The following is an 11319-nucleotide window of genomic DNA, read 5'->3' as shown; positions in this document are numbered from 1 at the left end:
GTGGAAGGTATTAAGAATACATGGAGTGGCTGGGGAATTGTTGAGTGCTGTGAAGAGTATGTACGAGGGAGCTAGGACTATGGTGTGAGTGGATGGTGAGCTGAGTTCTTTGATCTGAATGTGGGACTCAAACAGGGATGTGTGATGTCTCCATGGCTGTTTAATATATTTATGGATGGGGTTGTAAAGGAGGTGCAAGGTAGGGTAGTGAATGTGGGATGGTTCTAATGAATGAGGGTGAGGTGTGGAAGATTCCGGTGTTGCTGTTTGCTGATAATACAGTATTGTTGAGTGAAGATGAATGGGAGTTGCAAGGTTTGGTGAATGAATTTGGGACAACGGGTAAGAAGAGGAATCTGAAAGTTAATGTAAACAATAGTTATGGTGTTTGAGAGGAATGAAGGCACAGAATGCACAGTGAGGTTGGATGGCGAGGATATGGAGAATGTGAGTGCATTCAAGTACTTGGGTAGTGTGATGAGTAAGGATGGAAGTTTTGGGGATGAAGTGATTGAAGGGTATAGCATGTATGGAAAGTTGTTGATTCACTGAAAGAAGTGATGAGAAATAGGAAGGTGAGTATGGAAATTAAGAAGTCACTGCATGGCAGTGTCGTGCTCCCCACCCTGACGTATTGAAGCGAGGCGTGGACCTTGCTAGAGGGGAACAAGTCAAGAGTGAGATCAGTGGAAATGAGTTACCTGAGAGGAGCATGTGGAGTGATATGGAGGGACAGGTTGATGAATGAAGAAGTGAAAGAACGTTGTGGGGTGGATGTGGATGTGATTGAGAAATAAACTGAGGTGATTTGGACATGTGGTGAAAATGGAGAATGAAAGACTGACCAAGAGAGTGTATGTAGGTGATGTGAAGGGAGGGAGAGGGAAGGGGAAATTGAGGATGAGGTGAAGGGTTGGAGTTGAGAGGTATATGAGGGAGGGGGGAGTGAGTTGCGGGGAGGGCAGTCAATTGGTGGGTGACAGAGTGACTTGGAGGCGTTTTGTTTATGGCCACACTTTGCGGGATTAGGGCATCGGGCAATAGATAGACAGATACATAAATTTACATAACTTTTGACTCCCATTTCACTTAGTATAATACAGGCAAGTTTGAGATCAGCCTGTGACACCAATGAAGCTGTCTGTCAAAAATATGATTTGCTGGGTCCATCGATTAATATACGGAATACGAGGTGGAGAGAAAAAGACAGCCCAGTTACGTAGAGCCAAAAATTACAGCAGCCAATCAAATCCCCAAAACATGGTTTGCAGTGCAAGACCATCTGACGAAAAGATCAAGTAGGACGGTGTTACTTGTAATGTGGTGCTTGTGCGGCTGAAGGAGTTAGTGTAGTGTTGGTGTGGCTGACAGTGTTAATGTGGTGCTGGTGTGGCTGATGATGTTTGTCATTATGCCAACAGGTAGATTAATCTCTTGTTGTGAATTATAATTCATTCAAATCCTCTGCAACTTGTCACTTTTTCACTTTAACATTGAATAGCAAATAATTTAAGAGATAAGGAAGGGTTTTCCAATTAAGAACAGCTCTGTTGGTTTAACCCGCCCCGTGCCAACGAAGTACTCGTACATCGGCCGCTATATGCGCGGACAATGCCATTGATGTACATATACGTCAGCAATTTGATATAATTGCCAATATTCGAAAATTCATATTAGGTGCCAAAATATTGGCTGGGATATTCCTGCACCTCTCTGGGCCTCTCAAGGCCTTCCTATATCATATATATACCCAACAAGGGTGTTTTTGGGTCGAATAGCATAGTTACCAATGAATAAAACAAAGATCTACCTCAACACAATAGGTGTTGGAGGAGGCCAATAAAGTCTATGGGCGTTACTCCGAAAGTTTTCAGCCACTTGCTCTGGGATAATCGACCTCAAAATCGACCTAAATGGCTTCTGTGAATACTTTTATGGTTATTCTCCATGTGTTCATATCAGTGCTAACCTACCTAGCAAAAAAAAAAAAAAGGTCAAAAAATGACTGGCACAACGGCTCCATGAAGGTCCAAAGTCTGCTGGCACTCGGCAGGTTAAGGATTTGATGGTGCTTGTGATACCATAAATGAAAAATCAATTGCAGTCTCTAGATCTGGGATTCCCAAGTAAGCACGAATTCCCTCCAGTGGGAATAATTGGATTTTTTTTTGAGGGGGGAAGGGTTATAAACAGATAAGGCCAATTTGGTCAAAGTAGCCTTCTTGATATGTGTACACCTATGAGATGATACCGGTATTATTTTATGGTCGAATGCTTTTTTTTCTATTAATTTTTGTGTTGTATGAGTAAGATCAGATTTTTAGTCTACATAATAGTACAAAGGCACTGTGTAACAAAGAATTTTTTTATTATTATTTTTTTCTATCTCTAGGTTTTTGTCAATAATTGACAATTGTTTATTTCCAGTCTTATTACCGCACGCCGATGTGATGGCTGATGTATCGCTTACAACGTCACACATACACATACACACACACATACACACAACATCTGCGTCCATGCAGATGTCACTGATATGACCATTATTGCATCAGGCAACGCGGATCGTCAGTTCATTCGATGAGCTAGTCTCACGTTGCTAGTTTGGCTGGTCGAAGTGTTTTTGAGCTGTTCCTAAAGGTGTTTCTATTGATGAGAATGACCAGTAGACATTCTTGGAAGCTGTCAGGCGATATTTTGTTATGTATGTGGAGAATATATTGGACTGAAGATGATCAAACACAAAATCCACCTTGACATCAAATTTGCTTGTGCATACAAAGCATATTTTGGTGTGGTGATGGATGATCAAGATGAGGATTGGGCTCCACACAACACTTGTGGTAGATGTCGCTCTGTGCTTGAAGCTTAACTACAAGAAGCGAGAAGGAAGATGCCTTTCACAGTTCCGAGAGTGTGGTAAGAGCCTTCGAATCACCACAACGATTGTTATTATTGCATGGTTGATGTAAGTGGTGCAAAGAATGTTAAGAGCAGGATGAACATTGTAATCTATATCCAAATTTGCCTTCTTCGATTTCTCCTGTGCCTCACAACGATGAGCTGGCGATTCCTGTACCTCCTGCGGACATGGTAGCTGTCTCTGACCATGAAGACATCGTCGATGACAGAGACGAAAGTGATGATGAATCATATGTTGGAGAATGTTCTGGAGACACTCCACACTTTTCCAATCAGCAAGACCTGGATGACTTGGTCCGAGATTTAGGACTCAGCAAGTCCAATGCTGAGCTGCTGTCATCACATCTAAGTGAACAGAACTTGTTGGATCCCAACTGCGAGTTGAGTTATGGGAATCGCCATGGCAAGTTTGCATCCTTCTTCATATTCTGTGAAGAAACCTCGTTGTGTTAATGTTTGTTGTTAGGGGTTTGTTCCAAGCCATGGGAGTGGAACACAAGGCCTCACAATGGCGACTCTTCATAGAGAGTACTGTGAAGATCCTAAAAACTATACTTTTACATAATAGCAATGAACTCCCATCAATTCCAGTTGCACATTCTCTGAAAATGAAAGAAGGCTATGAGAATGTAAAGATATGTCTGACAAAGATCAAGTACTCAGATCACAGTTGGAAGATTCGCAAGGATTTCAAAATGATTTAATTCCTACTAGGAATGCAAGGTGGTTATATGAAGTACTCATGTTTTTTATGCTTGTGGGACAGCTGGAGTGATGCAGAACATTTCGTGAGGTACGACTGGCTTCTCAGAGAGAGTCTAACACCAGGCTCGTGCAACATTCTGAAAGCTTCACTTGATTTCCAGAGAGAAGGTATTGTTACCGCCACTACATGTAAAACATGTGAAACAGTTTGTGAAAGCCATAGACAAGGATGGCAATGGGTTTGTGCATATTCAGTCCATGTTCCCCAAGCTGAGCGTGGCAAAGGTGATGGCTGGCATATTCACCAAGTCGCAAGTTCGAAGAATGCTTGCAAGTCGTGAACTCCAGGGTAATGTGACCGATGATGAAAAGCACGCTTGAAATGCTTTCAGAGAGTTTGTGGAAAGTTTTCTTGGCAACCAGAGGAGACCAGATTCCGCACAGCTAGCTGATCACCTGATAGGCGCATTCCACCAGCTTGGATGCGGAATGTTAATGAAATTGCACTATCTGCATCCTCACTTTGATTTCTTCAAAAGCAACTTGGATGCGGTCAGGGAGGAGCATGGTGAACAGTTCCACCAGGACGTTCTGCTGATGGAAACCAGATATCAAGGCAGGTGGAACGAGGCGATGATGGTTGATTATGTTTGGGGATTGTTGCACGATTGTCATCACAGCTACAGAAGAAAGTCTAGATCAAAAGTGCTTTTCTAGGTAATATGTGCCCTGCATTCCTTGTGATGTTACTGTTTGCTCTTTGTCTTGTTATATTCATAATATAAACCCGGAAATATATAAATTCTTTGACATCCTCAACATTCTCGAAATGGTAACATTGGTAGGAGTAGACTGTAGCACCAGTCGAACAGGGCAGTACTCCCGAGGTTGATGGCATGCTGGTGATAGGGAGAGCTGGAGCTCCTGTTTCACCAGCCCTCAGGACTTGATCCTAACCATCTCCCTTTGCGAACATTTTCAGTGCATTCATTTACACAGAGAGTAGGCCAGCATGCTCTCATAATACCTCTACCTTCAACTGTTTACACCACACTACATGTTCATAACATATCACACCTTCTATTCACTGTCTTTAGCAATGGCCGCTGCATCTTACTATCAAATGAGGTGGTACCTCTGATTGCCACCACCGGCAGGGTAGGGCTGGCGGCACAGGGTCCTCCCGATCGCAATCAAGCGACTGTGCCGGCAGCGACTGTTGCTATTTCCGGGAATGCTCGTCAGCGATAAAGAGACAGTGTGGCCTTATTCTTTACCAACATCCACGGCCTTACCACAAATTTAAACTCAGTTCATTTTTTCCTTCAGTCCATATTCCCTTTGGCCCTTTTCCACACAGAACCACAAATCTCACCCTCTACCGATATATCCCCATTTTGTTTTCCCGGTTACCATCTCCTTACAAACTTTCATAACAAGGGCGGCACCTGTTCTTATATCAAATCCCAATATGCAGTTGACACTATTTTAAACTTCACTTCATCCAGTTTTGATTACTCATTATAGAAACTAAATTGTCAAAACATTACCAAATATATTTGTGTAGTTTATTGTTTCCCCAATGCTTCTTCGGAACCGAGTGTATTTGATTCCATATCCAATCAGTTGAGTAACCTTAACCTTGCCCTTAGCACCGAAATTACCATTTTGGGTGATATTAACATACATAATGTTGAGTGGTTATTGCATTCTGCCCGGACTGACGATGCTGATCTAGAGTGCAAGCTGTTTGCGGAATCGTTTAATCTCACCCACTTGGTAAAGCAACCAAGCAGAATACCTGATAATCCTGACCATAATGCCCATCTCTTGGATTTATTCTTGACAAATAATTCAGATCAATACAGGATAGAGGTACTGTCACCACTTGGATCCTCTGACCACAATCTCATCAAAGCCTCATTAGTTAACCCTCCCACACCTGCCCGTTCTGAACCTGTCAGGGTGACCCGATGACACTTTGATAGGGTAAACTGGGATAGATTTAGAAATTATCTTGCTGACATTCCATGGCAGTCTTTCTTCTCTAGTGATCCCAGTTCTACCCAGTCCCACATTTGTGACTTAATACTAGCTGGTATTGATTTATTCATACCAAGTCAACAGTTCCCTAAAAGATCGAACTCTCCAAAATGGTTTGATGGCAACTGTGCCAGAGCAACAGCCCAAAAATCATTAGCATATAACTCTTACTTAAGATAAAAAGCATCTGAATCACTCTCCCAATTTAAAATTGCTAGAAATCATGCAAAAGCTGTGTTAAATCTATCTAAATCAAACTTTCTTCAAAAGCAAGCATCAAAACTACTTAACAACCCTAATGACAATAGAATATTCTGGTCAACTCTTAATTCTTTCAATAATAACTTTAACAAGTCATCTTCCATTCCCCCGCTAAAATCTTCAGATGGCAACGTTACAAATGACCCGTGTGGGAAAGCAGATATCTTTGTCAGTACCTTTGCCAGAAACTCTACCATAGACGATACCAGCCAGAATGTCCCAGTACTGGAACTTGACTCTCCCGAAATTGCCCCACTTAAAATACAGACAAGATACATAAAATCCATCCTAGACAATTTACCTACCAACAAAGCTCCAATCCCAGGTGGAATTCCACCAATTGTTTTGAAAAAGTGTTCCCCTGAACTTGCCTCTGTTCTAGCTATATGCATACGTTCTTCCTTATTCCCAAATTCATGGAAAGAAGCCAATATCCACCAAATGCCGAAGAAAGGAAGTTTGTCTGACCCCTCCGATTACAGACCAGTAGCTGTCACTTCTTTTCTTGGTAAGGTATTTGAAACTTTAATTAATAAACACATTGTTAAATATCTTGAATCCAACAACTTAATTAGTGATAGACAATATGGTTTTCACCACGAAAGATCCACCATTGAAATACTCAATCTCCTAACTCATACCATCCATCAATCAATTGATCTACATGGAGAAACTCATGCAGTAGCCCTTGATATTTCTAAAGCCTTCGACAGAGTATGGCACCGTTCCCTGCTGTCCAAACTCCCTTGCTATGGACTAACGTCTTTTATTCCTTTGATTTCTTCAGATCTTAGTGACAGGAAAATAAAAGTAGATGATGTATATTCCAATTTCCACTCAATTAACGCTGGTGTGTCGCATGGATCAGTTCTGGCGCCAACCCTAAGACCCTCATTTACAAAGTCTAATATCTCTACCTCTCAACTCAGTACAGCCATCTCCATAAATCAGGATCTATTTACGATCAGTGAATGGGGACAAAACAACCTTGTCTCTTTTAATGCTAGTAAAATTAAATATATACAGTTTAGTAATAGATATTGTCAGATTCTACATTACCTTCAGTGCTACTTATATTCCCATCTCCAAAAGCATTTAAATTCTTGGCGTCTCACTCAAAAATGCCCTCAGCTGGACCTCTCATGTCAGATCACTTGCTAAAACCGCCTCAAAGAAACTTGGATTATAGTACAGAGTCTGTAACTTCTTTGCTGATGAGCAGTTAAGTATAATTTATAAGAGTCATGTGTGCTCACAGCTTGAATATTGCTCACCCTTGTGGACTGGTTGTCGAGAGGTTGCATTAAGACAATATAAACAAAATTCAGAACAAAGCTGTTAGAATCATTAACAACCCTGCCATTACAAATAAACTACCTCCCTTGCAAGTACGAAGGAATATTGCCTCCCTTGCATTATTTCACAGATATTTTTATGGCAAATGCTCAGACGAAGTTGCGTCCATGGTGCCACCTCTCCATGCCTTCCCTCGTGCAACACGGGCATCTGGTAGCGCTCATGACTGGAATGTCACTCAGCCAAATTGCAGAACTCCTCCTATCAGAATCCTTTCATTCCCCGAACTACATCTCTCTGGAATTCATTTCCCCAGAGTTGTTTCCCTCCAAATTTCAACCCACAGCTGTTCAAGTCTAACTGTTACAGATATTTTATGAACAGAGGACACTAGTAATCTGGTGTATGGATTATTTTTTTTTATTATTCCTTTGTTTTTCCTTCCTCCTGTTATGTTATTAAAAAAAAAAAAAAATGTCCTTGTGTAATACATATATTGTTGCATAACTCCTGTAACTCTAGATTTACGCAAAATCAAATAGCATATTCGGAATCTATACATTGACATTAATCAGTAATAGTATAGAAATCAGCTTAAGCGAAAAATTGGTTTAAGTTTGTTACACAGTGTAATGATCCCAAAACTCTGCAAAAGTTAAATAATCCTCTTATGAATAATAATCCTACATCATTATGATGCCTATCACCATGTATGTTATCATTGCTGTTATACAGTATACAAACAGAACAGAAACGTCGCAATACCAAGCTTTGCTTGACAGTTAAACGAGTTTCCTCCAATGATTGGATGATGCGACTACCTTTCATCGGGGAAAAACAGTATAGACCAAAATTTGAAGCTGTTGTTTAAATTTTTGTTGATAAAGCTTAGCAGAGAAGCACAGTGCATCCTTTAGCACATCCTTTTTTTTTTTTTTGTTAGGGGGAGGGGAGCCCTGTGAGGAAATCTCACTAGAGAAAGGGGTTTCCAGATTGCATCAGTGGACACCTTCAGCAGCAGATTGTCTTGGAGCTTATATGTAATCCTTTGTGGAGGTTCCTGCTGAGTCTGGCCAATCCTGTCACCTTTTCTTGGCGTAGTTACCCTGTGATGGGGTGTCCTCACTACATTCTTTTTTTTTTTTTTCACTTTGACCGAGACATTTCTTCTTTTGTAACCTATTTCTCGTAATACATTGGCAGACAGACAATGCTACGGTTCTACATCCTTTTCAAAGTACTTCTTCGTGACTAGCAATATATTCTCTTTTTAATCTACTGCTACCATTCAGCTTTCAAGGAAAAGCTAAAGCAATTTTAGGCCATGTCAGAACAAAAATAGTATGGAAAAAATAACGCAAGGCTTAAGGGACTGACGACGCTAATACTTGGTTATTCATGTTCGTGGTCGATCATATCCTGTAGCACTATCAGACAATTACAGACTTGCTTGATATAACTTCTTTTGTTACTAAGATCCCCATTTTCTCTCACTCACAACTGTGTGCAGTGGCTTAGTTGTGTGTGTTATGCTTAGCTGATTGACGATGTTCCAAATACTCAGGCAGCTGTTTCTTTGGTAAAATGATTTTATGAAGCAAGAAACAAAATTTGTTCATAGTTGGCGGTTTATTATGTGATATGTATATTAATATTTCACTCTTAGCCCGAATAACTAAGCACCACTGCACCATGATTTCAATATACAATGAAAGTTTCAAAACTTGTGATTTGCACTTGCGTGATTCTGCTCATGAACATGGCACAACAAGTTCTTTCTATCAAGCGTAAGGCAGCATCCTTAACAAATGCTAGCTGGCGTGGGTGGGAAATTGCATCACAGTACAGTAACCCATACAAGTGGCCCCACTGAATGCGGGTGGGTGCAGGCGAGACCATCTATGGATTCCAATGATACAGAACTCTTGCTTGTACCAATAAGCATTAGGGGTGGATGCAGCCTAATTATCGGACATTATAGTCGTGACCTTGCCATTCAGCACGAAAAGTTTGCAGCTAATGCATAGAATTTTTGTCACCAATCATTGTGTTGGCTAGGTGATCTGAGTATCCATATATATGGCACTGTCATGAAAGCAGGCTTATCAGCACGTGGTAGGGATAGCAGAAAGTTTGCAGTTTGCTGGTGGTGATAAGTTGTTTTGCATAAAATATGCGTAGATGATTTTTTGATGATGTGACTGATTCTAGAAGTTTTTGAGCTACTGTAGTGCATACGGCATAGCATAATTAGTGTGATAGGTATATATGATAATATAACTGTATCATAGTTCGAGAATGATAACTATTTCTTGCAGTTACTGTAAGTTATATGGTTATATGGAGCGTCGACGACCATGTAAGAAAACAGCGCTATCAGATCGGCATTGGTTCGTGTGGCTGTGGAGTGAAGACCTGTCGATCAGAGCAATAGCTCAGCAGAAGGGTACCAGCGCTGGGCGATGATGGGTAAGGCCAAGATCTAAAGACAAACAGTTCTACTCAGTTCCTCCTAGTGGGCAGGTCAGTGACGTCACGCAGCTGCCGGGGATGGAAAGGGGGTTACCATACAAAGAAAAAAGCAGTGGAAATGGGGAGCTATACTAATCTCTCTCTCTCTCTCTCTATCTCTCTCTCTCTCTCTTATAAAGATATATATTTGTACATTTTCATGTTACTAACTGTCTGTGATTCCACACACACACACACACACACACACACACACACACACCACTGGGCGATGATGGGTAAGGCCAAGATCTAAAGACAAACAGGTCTGCTCAGTACACAGAGGGATTCAATCTAGGCGGACACGTGACACCGGCGCTCCGTACCAAATCATCATGGCCAGTGGCATTACCTAAATAGTATCTTTGTATGAGTCAAGCTCAGTACCAGGTTAGACTAAATGATTGTTCATTATAAAAAGGAAAAAAAATAATAAGTTTCAACAAGACTTGTAAAAACAGGAAATAGAACCAAGACGAAAGAATACGCTGAGTCATCTCTGAGGTTTGTTTAGACTACAACAAGACGGAGATTGTAAGTACTGTATATGCTTTGCACTTTAAGTATTGCAAAATGGATACATCCTTCAGTAAAACAAATTTGGAAAAGAAAAGGGATAAAGATAAAAAGCAAAATGATGATTTCTACCAAGAACTGGTTGAAGTAGAGACCCACAATAGACTGGTTGAACGTGTAAACAAATTAGAAATGGCTTTCAAAAATGAAATTGATGAAATAAAGAAGCAGATGCACTTGCAAAAGAAAGAAATAGAAAAACTAGGAAGGGAGGCCAATAAGAAAGACACAACCATCAGTGAACTAACAGTGGAATTGAGTACACTTAGGAAGAAAATGAGTGAAATGGCAAGTACAGTAGTCAATCACGAGAGTGTTATGGAAGAGTTCAAAAATGACACAGAGACAATTAGGCAAGTTAGCAGTCTTATTGACCAGAGCAGTGATATTGAGGAGAAGATAACACAAGTAAATGAAGCTGTGCAAAGCTACAAAAATGATGTAGAAACCACATATGCTGAAATGGTGAAAGTAAAGAAAGACTTAGAAACAAGAGTGGAGGAAAAAAGCATTAAAAAGGAGGTGAAAAGAATAATCCAAAACAATCCAAAGTTAGTCAGAGATTCGGTAGAGATAAACAAATCAATAGTAATCACTGGTATAGAAGAGGATTAAGTTAAAAACAAGATCACAAGAGACAAAAAGGAGATGGCAAATGTAATGAGCTTACTGAAAGAAGTATCAGAGGAAATCTGTAGTAAAGACATAGAGGAACACAAAAGGTTAGGGAAATACGAGAAAAGTAAGACAAGACCTCTAAAGGTGACTTTCCAGAGTGTAAACACTGTGGAAGAGTTACTAAAAAATGCAAAGAATCTTAAGGAAAAAGAGGAGTTCAAAAATGTATGTATAAAAAGATGCCTAACACAAGAGGAACTGGAATTACTGAAAGAGAAAAGGGAGGAAGCAAAAACAAAAAATGAGGGAAGATCAGGAGAGGAGAAGAAGAAATTTTTTTTACAAAGTAATAGGATTGCAGGTACGAAAGTGGTACACAAACAGGATGGA

This window comes from Coenobita brevimanus, chromosome 50 (genome assembly GCF_032717465.1).
Source record: "Coenobita brevimanus isolate Jiangsu-jjx chromosome 50, ASM3271746v2, whole genome shotgun sequence".
Taxonomy (NCBI): Eukaryota; Metazoa; Arthropoda; class Malacostraca; order Decapoda; family Coenobitidae; genus Coenobita; species Coenobita brevimanus.
Note: the sequence above shows the minus strand (reverse complement) of the source record.